General features: G+C 44.9%; 1 protein-coding gene and 1 long non-coding RNA gene across 4 annotated transcripts in view; one reads left to right on the top strand and one right to left on the bottom strand.

Moving 5' to 3' along the window:
- The window catches only part of FGGY (FGGY carbohydrate kinase domain containing), a 220,808-nt gene that overhangs the window by 146,029 nt on the left and 58,362 nt on the right, over positions 1–16,417 (bottom strand). Inside the window, exon 1 of one of the 3 annotated variants that reach the window (XM_075424386.1) lies at positions 14,974–16,203. The exons of 1 other annotated variant lie outside the window; for it this stretch is intronic. The gene's annotated coding sequence lies outside the window, so the exon portion shown is untranslated. Of the gene's footprint in view, positions 1–1,027; positions 1,192–14,973; positions 16,204–16,417 lie in introns of those variants that run through there. One more of the 3 variants, XM_075424391.1, reaches the window with a different exon arrangement.
- Positions 16–14,982, top strand: LOC142361770 (uncharacterized). Its single transcript, XR_012764378.1, has 3 exons — positions 16–299; positions 7,953–8,027; positions 8,397–14,982. It is a non-coding gene; the product is annotated as an uncharacterized LOC142361770 (long non-coding RNA).

A 16,417-nucleotide genomic window follows, 5' to 3' on the forward strand; every position in this document is an offset into this window, starting at 1 on the left:
CGGCCATTACGGGGAGGGCTGGAGCAGAGCACAAGTAAAATTCACCAGCTTATTGGGGTGGGCTCCACGCCAGCCCGCAAGCTTTACAAAAACGCAGGAGCAACTGCCATGCAAAGACAGCGCTGCAAAGTCGCGAGAAAGCCGAGCTGCAAGAGGAGGAAGGAGGCAGCGGTGGAAGCAAGGAGCGAGAGGACACCAGTGCCAGCAACACCTGTGCCAGAGATACAAGACTGGAAACTACCAACTTGAGCAAGGAATACATTTAAGGAAATCTCCCAGGGATCTGGAGGATTAAGCAAGTATGTAAGCGATGTACACGTCCCGTCTGCCTATGCCAGGTCACCTGAGCACTGCCATTTAAAGCTGAGGGAGAGGCAGCGGGGAAAATGGTGGCTCCTACGCCAGCAGGCAGCACGGGGGGAAGTGTCGTGCCCACCCCAGCCCTGCGAAACCTCAAGGGCCTCCCTAGGCGCTGCGTGCCCTCTGTGCTGCCCAGAGCCTGTCAACGCAAAGGGGCTGTGAAAAAGGGCAGACCCCTTCTCCTTCAATTTAGGCGTTATATATAGGCTGCGCTGTTGAGAAACATCAGGAAAAGCAAACATTGGGAAGCCAGGCAGGGAGACGGGAATGTAAACCCTGTAATGCCCTACCAGCTACGCGAAATCCAGGCTCCAAAAGGGATTGGGAGCCACTTAATGGCACGGCCAACGCGCGGCCTGGCAGCGCGGAGCTGGGGGTCCCCGGGGAACAAGCCGGCGGGGGGGGGGGGGGGGGGGGGGGTGACACACGGCCATCACAGCGGCTTCGAATTAAAAACCACCGCCGCGCGAAAGCGACGCGGTTCCTGGATCAGCAGCACCTCACGAACAGGGAAGGAGGTCTCTGCAGGCCGCCGCGTCCCGCCTCCAGCGCGGAGCCGCGCAGAGGGGCCTGGCCTGGGCCGGGCGGCGGCTGAGGGAGCGCGCGCGGGGCTGAGGGAGCGCGCGCTCCCCTCAGGGGCAGGTCTCGGCGAGCGCCGGGCACTTACTTGTCCGCACTGAAACACTACATTAGCGGCGCGGGGAGCGGGCGACAGACACCGCGCTCTTCCTGACAGGGCAATTTCCCGACCGCCGGCCGCTGCCGGGAAGCCCGCCGAGCTCTCCCCCCGCCACCTCCAGCTCCGGCCCCGGCCGCGCTTGCGCCGCCGTCCCCCGCCGGGGCGGGGAAGGGGAGGCGGGAGCGGCTGGGCCTCCCCCGCTCGCCTTTGAAGGCCGCGCCGGCCGGTGCCGGCATCTGGTTTGCGTTTGGGGGCTGGCGTGCGGGGCCGGGGGGCTGCGGGGTGTAAGGCGAAGCTGTCAGGCCGCGCTGCCCTGCCAGGCCCGGCGTGCGCTGGGCCCTGTCAGGAATGCGGCTGAGGGGGGCAATTCTGCCTCGGAGAGGGAGTCCTGTTTCTCCTTTATTTAAAAGAGAATGAAACAGAAGCAAGGAGGGGGTTCGGCTCTTTTTGCTGAAGGGGCTGTTGCTAAATCGTGTTTCTCAGCCCCGTTACCCTGCCAGTCTGCGGAAATGTTGGGGGTTGCAGAAGCATTAGCTTTCTAGTCATCCAGAGAGCCAGGGCAAGAATAACCGCGAGGAAAACAAACAGAAGGGGATGCCTGGATCAAGGACAAGTCGAAACATCCCCCACCTTGACCCAGAAATACATAATCACTTCTCAAATAAATAAAGCAGGACTGCAAGCCATGAGTTAGATTTGCTGCCCGGGGTCACTCCATTTGAGTACAACCTGGAAAGCTGGAAAATTCCTGCTGTGAGGAATAAACCCCAAGTTCATTTCAGGTTTGCTTGAAACAGAGGGCAGGGCAGTGGGATCCACTCGTCATTTCAACGCGTCCCTCCAAAGCAGAGCGGTGCCAACGGCGGCTGCATGCTGCAGGGCCAGACCCCAGCGCGTCCCTCCACAACCCTCGCAGGGATGAGCGGATGGAAACCAGCACGGCCCCACCGCGTCCCAGCACTTCTCAGCAGGCTCCAGGGAGCCACCGGGTATTTTTCCCAGTATCCCCCAAATATTCTGCAGCAGGAAATCTTGCAGCAAAAAGCTCTCTTGCAACATTTCCAGAGTTTTCCCACTTTGGCCCAGGCAGACACACTGCAGGAACAACCTTCCTCAGGGAAAGATGAGTGTTGTCTCGTGGCTAGAGCACAGGGTTCGTGGTCGGGAGCTGTGGGTTCTCATTCCAGCCTTGCCACTGAATCATTTTGAGAGCTTTGCTAGTTGGTTTGTATTAGAACCAGTTAGTAATTTTCCGTTGGAATGGTTTTCTGATGGAAAACACCACTTCTACAAAACTGAAATCTTCTGGGTGAAAATTGACTTTCCATTGGGAATACCTAACGTCTAGGGGGAAGGAAAGGCCATTAGACCCAAAGTGAAGTATTTGGAGTTTTCTTGCATTAGTCCAAATGCTTTGGTTTGAAAAGAAAGATATTTGGTTTTTTATATACCACCTTCCTAACTGCACTTCCAAGCCAGCTCACTGCACTGTGGGAGCGTGTGCTCCATGCTCTGCTTTGCTCCCCGGGAGGTCTGCGCCTCCTGCAGTGGGATGCAGATTTCTCTCTTCTGAGATGTGTACACCCCGATCTGAGTCAGACCGGTCCCGCCACGCGGGCACCTGGCCCGTGGCAACAGACCGTAGGGTGAGGCCACCGCTCTGACCGAGGAAGTCTGCGCAATGGAGAAAAAGTACAGAGTTCAGAGGCACAAACAAGCTGTCTCACACTAGTTCAGCGACCCAAAAGAAAGTACTGTGACTGTGGATATAGCAAAATGTTTTGTTCAACTGAAAAGCAGTAAAATGAAGGCCAGAGAAATGGACCTGAGCATGCTTCCGCTGCCTCTGACAGTCAAACCCTACAAACCGTTCCATACGCATGCTGAGCTCCAGTTTTGAGCTCTTGCTCTTCACCCTCCCAGCTATCTCCTTTCTTCACTGTTTTGTTCCAGAATCCTATTCCTCTGTTGCTTAAAAACAAATGTCATTATTTCTATCCCCCATATATTCATAGATTTCTGACACTTTCTTTTAATGTAAATAATACGTGTTCTCCTCCCACAGTGTAGTTGTAGACACCATTAAAATCCCTTCTTAACTTTTGTTTTGCCATGTCAAACATTAACCATTTACATTTTCTTTCACAACAACAAGTTTTGGAATATCTAATGTGCTTTCTCTGCACTTGTTTCAGTCAGAATTCATCTTCTCTGAACATGAGTGACCATAGCCCAACATAATGGGTAAGGTTCAAAGCGATATTTTGCTAGTGACTTTCACAGTATCAATAATAATTCCCTATGCATCCTTTTAGTTATAGACGAGGATCAATTTTGCCTTTTTTATGCCTACATCACCTTAGTAACTTGATTTATCCAGGTCTTTTTGCTCCAATAAATAGCAAAAAAAAAAAAAGGGAAAAAGTTGTCTATCTGTAAGTACAGATAAACGTATTCACTTTTCCTTAATACATTTTTCCATTTCATTACACTTCTCTAGCACTCACATGGTTTCTTTCCAAGTGGGTGACAAATGAAGATATTTTCAAGAACAGTTATGAGATCTCTGGCCTCCAAAATCAAAGTCCTGAAAATGCTTTTATTTTTAAAATGAAAGAATCAAACACGTATTCCCAAGACCACATGAGGCTTAATTAATTACTCCTCTGAAATATTCTGAAAGCTGAGGGTTAAGAGGTGTTATATTAGTGCAGAATAACGATGATTAATTTGTGCTTCGTATCATATGCAGGAGGAGTAGATATGTGTGCAGTGAAACCTCTATAATTCCATAATCTTTCTGTAAACTTGAAAATCTTGCAGATGTATGTACCTTAAATGGAACACAAGACCACTTCTTTCTATTTAGAGTGTGGCTGTTGTAGTTTTGCTTCAAAGAACCTCCCTCTTTTTCCAAGATTCTGGACAAATTCACTTAAAATATACCCTTTTGCCTTTTCATTACAGAGTAACTAATGAAAATTCCATTTTAAATGTGCTTTCTGTGAGACAGGAACGTTCTTTTTTTCATTATTAACAAAAGCCCGTATTTCAAGCTGCAGGGATACAGCTCAGGTAGCGTAAATCAGCATTGCTCTGAGATGGCCTGCAGTCCTCTCTACCAGCACTGTAGAACAATTTAGTGGTTTTAGATGACAGTTGGCATCTGTGAAATATTCTCTTTTGCAGAACTAGACTAGATGTGACACTTGCTGGAGAAGAAATCTTGCATAAATCTGTCTAAAAAGACTCACTTAATCATATTACTTCACTAGCAGCGGTAACCTTTGGAGGCCAAAGTCCAGACAGGTTGAGAAATGGAACATGAGTACATAAAGGTGACAATTCCATTAACTGCAATCAAAGAGAGAGGTGAATGGTGAGATAAAGACAAATGACTTATTCTATAAAGAAAAGAAAATATGCCTGTGAAGGGGAAAGAGGCAGAACGAACGTTTTCCAGCCTTGTCAAGGAAATAAAGATCCAGTCCTGCTCCATTGAGATCAACACAGAAAGGTCTCTCGGTCTCGCTGGCTGTGAGCTCTGGCCCAGCGTCCCAGCCTACTCCTCAGCGTTAGAGTGAGCCATCATTTCGGGAGCGCACGCGTGCACCAGTGAGACGCCCCAGTACAAAACTATGTGCAGAATGGCTGGCTGCGTTGCCCACCATAGCCGTGCTGGAAATGCAAATACTGGGCCTAGCTTTGCAGTCAGCGGGGCATTTTGCAAAAATAAGTAAGTGGAAAAATTGTTGGTCTTTCTGAATCCAGTGGTTCGGGATTCTCAGCTGCACCAGACAAGGTCTTTCAGTCCAGTGGGGTGCACTTCAACCTTGAAGGCTGAAAAGAAACGGCTTGGGGACTTTCTTTTGGGCCTCAAATCAGCAAGCGTGGGTACGTATTGATAACTGAAACTACCACTGCGGGGAAGAAAAAAGAGTTCTTACGTAGGATCAGTGCCAGACTTCAGCACAGATAAAAGAGAGATTGTCGAGGCATATTCTCATCCAGTATCTTTCAGTGAGGCCATGGACAGCAGAAGTAGCCTCGCCAAGACAACCTGACATCATTTTTTTCAGAGGAGGTGGAAGCTGGGAGACTAGCTGTGCTGGCTGCTGAGCTGCTTTGCAACACTGGAAATGAAGCCACAAAGGGATCTAATCTCTTATCTCGCAAATCTTCCTAAATTTAAGATAAAGAGGAAATGACTAACATAAAATCTATCTATATGTACAATCTCCTCCTCTTTTGCAATTTTCCCACTTACACGTGGCGTTTTCAAGAATTTCTGTGCAGAAAACTTAATCTAAAACCGGTCCATGTACCAAAACAAAACAAGGAGGTAAGCAAATTACTTACAGAAGCAGATATGGATCTTTCAGCATTTAAAAATTCTGCTTACTTAGGTATTGATTAGCATAACAATTGAAGGGAAGATTTACAAAGGGTCACATAACACGTGCTTGCTTAGGCAGTTAATACAAGCACCTGAGGGTGGTTTTCAATCTCATTTTTAAGAAGCAGTGTAACTCTGGTATAGGAAATAGAAGCTGGGGAATACTCTGGACGAAATGCTTACTGAGTCATTAGACTAGGACTATTCATTCAAACAGGGAAATAGGGAAGTAAAAAACAACTGAATACTGTGCAACGGCAAGAAGGGATTTTTGAGTGTACAATAGGAAAAAAAGGAAATTTCCTTTGGGGGACTTCTTCTGTTTTTAACAGAGATATTAAGTTACTATTAGATACTAGAGCAGCCAAAAAGGGAAATCCCTGTTTTACACGGCTCTAAATAGAGCTAGAAAAATAATTCAGATTTTATCAGTTTGTGACCCATTTCCTTACGGTTTGGGTAGCTCACCTTTTAATACAAAAGTCAGAAGCTGATACAAACAAGCATACAATATTTCAGGCTCCACCAAAATTCCAGTGTCTTGCCCAGGGCCGGTTCCTGCCTGCCCTTTTGGCCGGATACCAATATCCTTTATTCTCAGGGGAGTCAGCCTTCCAAAAAACCACTTGGCACTTGAGTCAGGGCTGCTCTGTTTTCCTAACGTTCACGGCAGGCAGGATGTTTTCTGTCTCTGGTACCCAACAGTTGAGCATTCCAGACAGCACCAGGATTTTTCTTTCGAAACTGCGCTGCCAATGCCATAAAAATAAGTGAAGTTCTGTAACACTGTGTGATCCTGGTGAGAAAATAGGATCACTTTGTTGCCATACAGCGATACACAAAGGGAAAAAGCACATGACTCTTGCCCCTTTTATAAACTCTCCTTCTGTGGTGTGAATGCTGAAAAAAATCCTAAAGTCGTGTTTTCATCGACTGGTTCCCCTCTGGGAAGACTGCCAGATCTCCACAGATTAGGTTAAGGAGAAACTCCCCCGCCCCATCCCCAAATGCCTGGCCAGAAAAGAACCTGCAGTGGGGGTCTTTGCACCCATCGTCGCTGTACCCACCCGTGCTGCCAGCACGTGAAAATGTTCTGTTTGCTCCCAGAACGGATTCACACAGCACAGATACCCCTGCAACTTTTCCATATCCCTTTACGCTCCTTAAATATTAGAAATACGACGTTATCACTAACTTCTATATTGAAGTAATTCCTGAGATCACTGATGTCAGGGCCAACTACGGCTGTGCAGCCTTTGCCTACTGGCACAGAAGCTGCCGAGGTGAGGGCGGGCAGGTTACAACTCCCAGACAGGACTGGACTCCTCACTGACCACGAGCAGACACACTGCCCTTCTCTGTCTGGGAGGCAGATTTGCCAGAGACATCTGCCATCACATCTCTGTGCCAAAATCCAGATGTGCAAAATCGTGAAATCACAATCTGTTGAGCTGGAAATGAATTTCACAAGCCAAGCTGTGAAAATCTGTCGAGCTCTTTAAATTTCACAATAACTTACAGCTCATGAAAAATAACTAACAGAGATTAAATATTTTTCTGCAACATCCTTTCAAGACTTCTTCCATAGAATATGACCAGCTTACATGAAGCAGTTTGTTATAGTGATGCCAAAATTTTCTGTTTTCTGATTCTATGAAAATCCAGTCAGGGTGGAGAGGGGTTGAAGAAGGCTCAACCACACTTCAAGCAGCGTGTCCTCCTGCCGTGCCTGGGACTTTCTACAAAAGGCAGATCCTATTTTGCCCTTTGAATTCAGAAACTAATGAACACAGCCATGGGAGGCAGAGTACCATCAGCATCGGTTAATTTGTAAAAAATATCATTGTCTGTTCCCCAAGGGTAAGATTGCTAACTGAAATCTGGACTTCCCAGATCATAAACAACATGCAGCCTTTTTCTGAAACCCATTGCAAAATGTACAAGTGATGTTCTAAAGCCAGCACTGTTATCTTTTAAAATCTTAAATTCAACAGGGGCTTATTCAAGTACATAAAAAGAAGTCTGTTTCATTTAGCCACCTGCAAATCATACACAAATAAACCAAACAGCACTGGAACAGGAATAAAATCCCCATATATGTAGCTAGTTCCTATAGCAGTTAGATTTTCATGCTCTGTATACAACCCAAAACAAATTGTCTGCTTGTAATTAAAACATGATACTGTTTCCAAAAGTCTTGCCTCTAGGGAGATGATTTTATACCACAGGGCAGATTCAGCCCTGGTGTAGTATTTCTGATTTTCACGGAATTACACCATTAAAGCAATTGGCCCAACATTTTACCCACACTGATGCAATTCAACTTTTAGGGGACAGTTATGGGGTTTCCTCCTAACTCAAGCCAAGTTTCTGGAACAAGGAAAGTCTGTAAAAGAAACCGTTGGAGGGATGTTTTAGTCTGGCATTTAGGAATATTCACATATTAGAAAACATCACAGGATTTATCTTGTACGTCTTACCCATTAGAATTTCTTGCTTTTTTTCCTTTCCTTGCAGATATATTGCCAGTAGGTGGTCACAGCAAAACAGGATAAAACCCAAAGAAAAGCAATGAAACAATTACAGACAGCTGTGAGTAGAAAGACATTTGTGGATCCAGTTAATTCTGCTTCATCTTTGTTATATAAATCTGTTTTCCAAACTTAATATATTGCCTGCGCTTGGAATATATGATTAACAGAATGTCTGCACCACTCAGGGCTCTGGAGGAAAATGTAAGATTTAATTCTCCAACATTTTAGGTACCTTTAAATATTTTGGGTATGATTGATCTCATGTAGTGCTTTGGATTTATGCTTTGCATGACAGATGGAAATCAGAATATACACACTGATGGTCTCACTGATGTTGAAAACCTCTGACGTGTGCAGAACCAGAGAAGAAGAGCTGTAACCCTTCCCTCCTCCTGGAGCTAACCTGGTCTTTCCTAAATTCGTGCAGCTTCATAGGTGACAGCCCAGCAAACAGGAGTCTCCCCAGCCCTTCCTGCCAGTGCTACACGTACCGGGCACCGTGCGGGGGGAAGTGCTGCCAGCAGTGGAAATGTGATGCTCTCGGAGGTCTGGGGGAGATTATTCCATTCCCTCTGCAGTTGTTAGAGCTGCCCAAACAGCATGAAGCAGATGCCTCGGTTCTTACTTAAGGCTTCCTAGGAGCATCAACACTGTTTCAAAAGCGTGTCAGAACCAAAACTGTGGAAAGATTAATCAAGCTTGGGTCAAGAGGGAAGAAGGATGCAACGGCTTTTGACGGCAGTGAACTGGTAAATGATGTATCCAATGCTGAACTCTCTTATGAGTCAGAATATTCAGTGCATCACATCAAAAACTCCTTTAGACTGTTGACATTATAGTAGAACGAACATGGAAAAAGACAGAACAATCAAAGGTACATTTTAAATTTCCTAACGCTACTCTGACAGTCATAAAGCCTTAGTATAAACAAATGGAGGAAATGCTATCAGTAAGTTAAAACATATATAGAAATACGTGTGCAAAAGTTAAAAAATCTTTTGGCATAGAAGACAAGTGCAGTTTAGAGCTGCTTCAAGTGTCCAGCACACGCAGCAGAATGAAACTGCTTTAAGCATTCTTTAAAATCACATTCTGGTTGCTAACCTTTGGATTTTGGTCTGGCTTTCTGAAGCAATGACAAAAGCACCACAGCTTTAATAAACTTTTTGAATCATTGGCCAGCCTGAAAGACTGGAAGTGAAATAAGCAAGACACAACAAAAATCAGAAATACTGTACATTTTTGCCATTTCTGTCAGCCACAGATAGGAAATGTTGCCATAAAACAAGATAAGAAATTGAGGAAGGAAATAAATGGTAACTTCACTCTTATTTTAGGCTATTTTATGTCTGATATAATTTCAAAAGTAGGAGGAGTATGAGACTGGGTACGTAACTCCACCCTCTCCAAGAACTGCTGGGATCGTTGTTTATGAGCGCGAGCCAAACACGAGCACGGTTTCCTTACCTACAGTATGTTGTAAGCATGGAAATATCATGGGATGGTTTAACTGGCAGCTCGTCCCCATCATCACGACGTACACTGAAAAGTCATCATCTTGGGAGATACAGGACTGGAAAATGAGGATGGCAGATAATCCTCCCCTGGGCTGCAAATGTGGAATCCCGGCCACAGAGGGTCAGCAGCTAAGAAGCAAGCCCACGCGCAGGGCACAACTCCACGGTGATGGGCACACAACCTGCTGGAGCTGCTTATGGTTGCTGAGAGCGCTGGGGCCTGTGCTGATCCCCCAAAGCTGGTGACAGGGTTTGGGGAGGGAGGCCAGGGGCTTCTACCACCTCTAGACTTACTCTAGGTCTTTTGCTACCTTCAAATGGAATGATGTTTAAACTCTGTCCGCTCCTTTATTTGTAAAATCTGCTGCTGTAACTCAAGTTTTCCCCAGTGAGCTAGTGCCGCGCTTCAAGTTTACTCAGTTTTTTCCCCTTTCTTTATCACTTTTAAATTAACTGGCGGATCAAAGTTTCATCTAAAGCTATTTTGTGTGCTTTTTCTGCCTTAAAAAAATGCCCATCCAAGAATTATTTACTCAGCACCAAGCTTTAGGAAATCACCTTGATATGGGAGGAAAAATATCTGTTCGAGTCACTTTGTTTGAACATGTTAGTGAAGGGAAAGAAATCCCAGATGGAGCTGTGGATGTGACTGTTTATCATCCTTTGAGAAAACACATGTTCTATGTCAGCTCAGTGGTCCTTGGGTCACTGAGTTTCTAAGGTTGTTGAAAACTGACACCGATACCATGATCCGAATAACTTAAAATTTTGACCCAAGAGTAATGTCCCCCTTACAAAGAAAGACCTCCAGAATTAAGACTTCAGCTGCTCCTTCTTGAGCTACAGAACTATTTTTCCAAGCTGCTGCCTGTATTGGGCTTCAGACCAAACCTGAATGAATGCAAAGGAGGAAGCCTAATGTACAGCAGTTAAAATATATGGAGGCTTTCGGGTTTTTGGAACATCAAACCCTTCAGAGTACAAAATATTTGCAATTTGGTATTGCAAGCATTTCCCTTCCCACTGGAAAGTTATTTTAGCACAGAGGAATACATTGCTCTCAGACAATATCACAGGCTGGTCTGTGTTCTTGCTACATTAACGTATTCGCAACCAGAAGAAAATTAGTGTCTCCTGTGGTGAGCGTTGTCTTTGTGAGGCTGCCCTCACGTATCATACTCCTGTTCAAGCGAATCAGTTCAGAGGTTGAGGCTAAAGCTAAGGATCACAGTGGTATTTTTGGCCTTCTAATCACAGCCTTTTCAAGGTAATCCATATTTTAGCAGCTGCCCATAAATGTTAACTCCATTTGTAACCTGTTGCTGTATTTATTCCATAGAACTTTGCACAAAGCCTACGACCAAGGGGGCTTACGGACTGCAGCTCCTCCCAGCTCAGCTTCCAGCAACACATCCCAGCCATTTGCAGCTCGTTTAGCCTGCAAAAACCCACACTGATTCCCCGGGCTGAGTAAGGATGCTCTTATTACACCCACTCCATGTCCTTAATACCGGGTAACAGGAAACCAGGGGATGAAAGGAGCCATTATTTTGGTTTCTAAGGTCCCGAATCTGTAAGCTCTGGTTCTGTGGGGTATCTGCTCTTTGACAACACTTCCCATATTGCGTTTCAGCCAGGAAGATGGATGTACCTTAGTTAAAGTGAGTCATTCACTGAACCCGGGCCAAACTTTGCAGCAAATCTGGGCCAGTTTACCGCCTCAGGAGGAAACCTGGTTTTCGCATGAATTAGATGTGAAAATAAGCAGAGCCTGACTGACATCTTCTCTGAATTCCAACTGTAAGGGTAAAACCCAGCGGGCATGAGCCTCAGGCATGACAAAAATGAAGAGGGGAAAATGAGGCTTCCCGTCTCCCCTCCAAGAGCCAGACACACATGTTACTCAGAACTTAGGGTAAATTGTTAATTATTCATATGCTAATTAAGTAATGTTTATAGAATGTCTTACATATGTAAATTGCTGTAAATATGCTTACATTTTTCCTGCAGTCTCCAATTAAACAAACTTTCATTTTAGAGCAAAACAATTCCATACCAACTTGTTACACCCGTTCTTTCGCCAGGCAGGTTTTTAACTACAGGTCCCAGCTCAAACTGCACTATTCTATTTCTCTACAGAAATTTCTCCACTGGTTTGTAGTTGTTTTAATTCCATCACAGATCACATTCTGTTTAATGATAATTTGATTTTGCATTGCAGGACCCAGATGTACATTAGGAGGTCACAACCTTTCCATTTATCTCTTAAAGTAACTATTTTTTCCCCAAGTTCCATCAGGTTAAAACAGTTAGCAATTTTTCTCCTTGAAGTGTCCCTTCAGCTTGGCCAAGATATATAACAGATCAGCGTAGCTACAAATGCATTACAACATTAGTCATCAATTAGTTTTAAACCATCGCTGTAATATATCATTTATCTAGCTTGCTGTAGCACTATTGTGAACATTTAATTTTTTAAAGGCATCTTGATTTTTTAACCTGACGGCTGCATCCCCCTTTTGTCTCCTATACAGACATCTCCTTAAGGAACAATAAAAATTAGATTTGTTTGACCTGCACTCAGGGTTCGTTTAAGCGAGATGGATTTTAATTGCTCTGCCTAGCCTACCAGACAGCTTTTATGTAATATTCCAGACATTTACGCACTGTCTTTTCCCTTGCTGTAAGCAGGTGTGTGTGCCCACAAATGCCTGTAAAGCAGCTCTTACAATTCATTTCACATCTCTGACAATCCTCTGGGAAATTGCTTACTCCGAGGTATCACTGGCATCAAATTAAGGGCTCCAGTCATTGCCACTTCTTTCCTCCTAATACCATTTTCTTTTGTCTTTAAGATTCAACTTTTTGTGCGGCTAATTCAGAAAGGACTTCACTGAGGACTGTGTTCCTTGTGCTTGTACACCACAGCTGACTCACTTCTGCATCTCCCGCTAGTAAGAACGCGTACAGAGCCTTACCTGTCTCTCCCCAAATCCACATTGTCCTTCTACCATTTGCAATACATTTCACTTTTAGAGTTATGAATTGAAAAGGTTTGGAGTTTAAGACAACTAAGTCTGAGAGAAGCATGTCTGTGTCACAGTTGTGCAATATCTTGAAGGATCTCTAACTTCAATTAGTAAGTCACGCGAGCAAGTTATCACAGCATCGACTCGGAGCCCGAAACACCCTGACTTCTCTGCCAGCTTGGAGTAGAGGCAAAATGAGCTCACATTTGCCCACAATGAACCTTATTTGCTCCAGCTGCTCCAGCCGGGAGAGGAGAACCTCATGCGGAGAGTTCTCTCCCTTCTGACTCTCCTCTTCCACGGGTGATACAATCTGAAGATGAGGTCCTCTGTTTTTCCTGTTCTTCCCATTCCTAAAAAGGAAGATTTGGCTGTCCTGTGAGTTACCAAATCAGCACAAAAAAATGGGCCTCCTAAGCAGTTATTTGTGCCTACAGCTGGTTCTGGTCTACTCTCTGTTGGACACACACATGTACTTAATTCCCATTCGCACTGGATGCCTATTAAAAGAACAAATCTGCAAGTGAGGAGGGTCTCTTCTACCGTGTCAATGGAAGGGAAATACGTAAATCTCCTGTACGCTGAGGGCGAATGTATGCTTAAAATGCTTGGGAGAACAGCTGTGAAAAAGAATAAGCAGCTTGTATTATGCTGCAAAGTGTCACCGATCCAGCATGCTAAGCTGATCCTCATGTAGTCCATTGTGCTTGCTCCATGTTTGCATTCTGCTGCCTGCTGCTTCCATGTGTGGGTAATTCAAAACGCACAGCACTTCAGACAGCACAGAAAAAGGGACAAACCTGGCTTCTTCCACAGCACTATAACCACCATGGTTCACAGCAGCAAGGGACCACTGGAATGGAAAGAACAGTTCCAGTTAGGGGCCCTGTGCAGTGGGTGGAGGTGGAGATCATGGTGACCTGCGGACAGAGCTGTGGAGGAGCAGGGGGAACTGTCTTTCCCAGTCTCCGAAGCCATAAGAGGGATTGGAATAATCTTCCTCGGTGCCACCGTTTTTCTCCCTTTTTAACTGCCAGTGGTGAATCCCAGTCACTCGGGACACAACCTGCAGTGAGACTGCTATGTAATGATAGGTGAGTCACAAAACTCTAAATGACGCTAAGGGCTCTGTAGGAGGCTGTGGAAGGACGTCCCATTTCCTGTCCTTAAAACCCAGCAGATGTTTGACCAAAGCCCACAGTACATCTTCCAAGTGCAAAGTACAACCGCACGGCTCAAGGCACTCGTCTTCCACCTGCCCTGCCTGAGCCAGTACCCCAGCCCTGGGATGAACTGCACATATGGTTCCCTCCGGACGAGAGAGAAGCAGCAGAACATCTTAGATGTCAATTACGGCATCAGTGGAAGACATTCAGATGCTACACTGAGAGAAACCTTAAAAGACTTTTACATGATATAGAAACTATGAATACAGCAATGACATCAGGAAAGGGATGGGAGGTCCAATGCACTTACTTTGCATACAGACACATAATTCTTAATGTCATATTCTGTTTTGTTTTTTTCTAGGGCTTGTATATCCATCAATAATGCACATCAATATTGTTTACTTCCCTGACAGAAGCACTGAAAATCAGAACCCATTTATGTAGTACCAAACAAAATCAGAACTAAGAGCAGGCTTCAGCACTGGAATACGATTTCTAAACCTCTGAGGACCAGATGCAGCAGAGCTGGAACTCTCAACAGCTGTAATGTGCACCGAGGAGTCACATTTGTTCAAGAAAAGTCACATTACTTCTATTAATTGGATGTGTCCAGCTCATCCTGAGTCCACTTAAGCCTTGGCAAACCTCTAGCTCTAAGGCATAACAAAAGTATTAATATAGATATTCCTTTATATTATGCCATTTACATAACGACTCCCACCTTTGCAACCTAGTACTTATTCTTTGGAACACAGAGAACTATTGACTCATATCTGGACTGGGATGCCAAAACCTCCTAAATTTAGAGATGTCTGGAACTAGAGAGTTTGGTTCAGGCCCATCCACAACAACAAATTAAACACAAGTCATCATCTGTGCGAGCAACATTTTCAGCATGTCCAGAGCCTGGCGTGAGCTGACTTTCTCCCAGTAAGTTTTGCAGAATTTGTGCATTGAAAAGTATTGAGGTAAAACGTGGTCTGAGGGCCAAGTGCATAACTTAGACCTGTCCCTTCCCTTCAGTAAATTACACATATACATGCTGTAGGTTGGCTAACCATGCTTTTGGCAACTTGAACAAGTCTGCGTGAGTGCGTGTTAACAGGAGAGGAGTTTGTGTCATACTCATGCATTTACATTCTCTTTTCTAAGACTCTGGTGGCAAGGAATATGTTGTACATCATTTTTTCCCTCCATTCACATCAGATACTAGATTAGACAGAAAAAAAATGTAATATTCTAAGTGTTGGCACATATTGCACTTTCTCAGCAGAAATCGTGTCACTTACACATCGGTTTAGTCTAAATTACGTAGGTCAATTTAAGGTCAGCAAGAAGTGCCGGATTAGCATCCTCAGAGACTAAGGTCCTCTCCTCATTCACAGAACAAGTCCAGATCAAGAAATGTCAATTAAAGCTTCATACACAATGCTTCTTCCTTAGAAGACAGTTATATTTCCTCAGGCCGACCAAGTGCTCATCTGTTCCTTGAGCCCTCTGCTTATAAGGCAAAACAAAATGGCCGGTTGGCATGATGATAAGGGGACTGACACTATCAAACTGCTTCTTTAAACACTGTCGAGATTTTTATGAGATTCATATTTGCAGTAGTCCATGTACCTGTGAAATAACTGAATCACTGTCTTCCATGTGTCAAAACGATGCCATTTTGGGCTGTTCCATCTTCCTCCCACAGATCTACCACATTTTAGGTAGAACGCACGGCCTACAAACCCAAATACGTGTTGCAGCTCAGGCAGGCTCTTGGTGACTTCTGAAAAAGTAACAGGGTGAATGCCACTAGGAAACGCATGCACTACCCCAAAGGGATGCAGTTTGCACTCTAGGCTTTCTGCCTTTCAAACTGGATTATCATAGAATCACAGAATCATTAAGGTTGGAAAAGACCTCTAAGATCATCAAGTCCAACCATCAGCCCAACACCACCACGCCTGCTGTCCTGAAGTGCCACATCTACAAGGTTTTTGAACCCCTCCAGGGATGGGGACTCCACCGCTTCCCTGGGCAGCCTGTTCCAATGCTTCACAACTCTTTCAGTAAAGAAACTTTTCCTAATATCCAGTCTAAACCTCCCCTGTGCGAAGCTTTTTTCTGTGACCTGAAGAACCAGTAGAATTATTTTCAATTGAAGACTGAAAGCCTCACATAATCTGATGATATGAGAACCATGGCTTTCTGAAAAATGGAAAACATTAAATGATTTTGGATTGAATCACAAAAGAACTGCATATTGTGCGTATATCTTGCGCTGAATTTCCAGCAAATCCATCCTCTTGCCAGGCATCTCACTCAGCCCAACCCCTCCTCTTGCAAAATTCCTTGGTATCCCATCTTCCAGGCTGCCTGATATCTCTGCTTCCCCTCCACTTCTTTCCAGAAGGTCCTTCCCCAGATCCATGGCATTCCAGCCCTGTGGCATTCCTCAGTGTCCCTTTGAGCAACTGAAGGATGTGTTACTTTGTACAGTAATACAGTATATAGATGGTACTTTGCACAATATGTTCAGGCTCTTCCTACCATGTTTTCAGCCTCTCCCAACGCCTCCTGTGCAGGGTGAGGGAGATGAACAGCAGAAGCGGTTGCAGGAGTCTGTCTGGACAGAGAGTCAGAGCTCCGTTCCTTCCCTTAAATTCCTTGTGTTCACCTCTTCGCAAGCAGAACTGTTGTTCCAGAAATGACATCCAGAAATTATTTTGTTACAGAAATGAAAGC

The sequence above is a fragment of the Opisthocomus hoazin genome, chromosome 6, assembly GCF_030867145.1.
Source record: "Opisthocomus hoazin isolate bOpiHoa1 chromosome 6, bOpiHoa1.hap1, whole genome shotgun sequence".
In the NCBI taxonomy this organism is placed as follows: Eukaryota; Metazoa; Chordata; class Aves; order Opisthocomiformes; family Opisthocomidae; genus Opisthocomus; species Opisthocomus hoazin.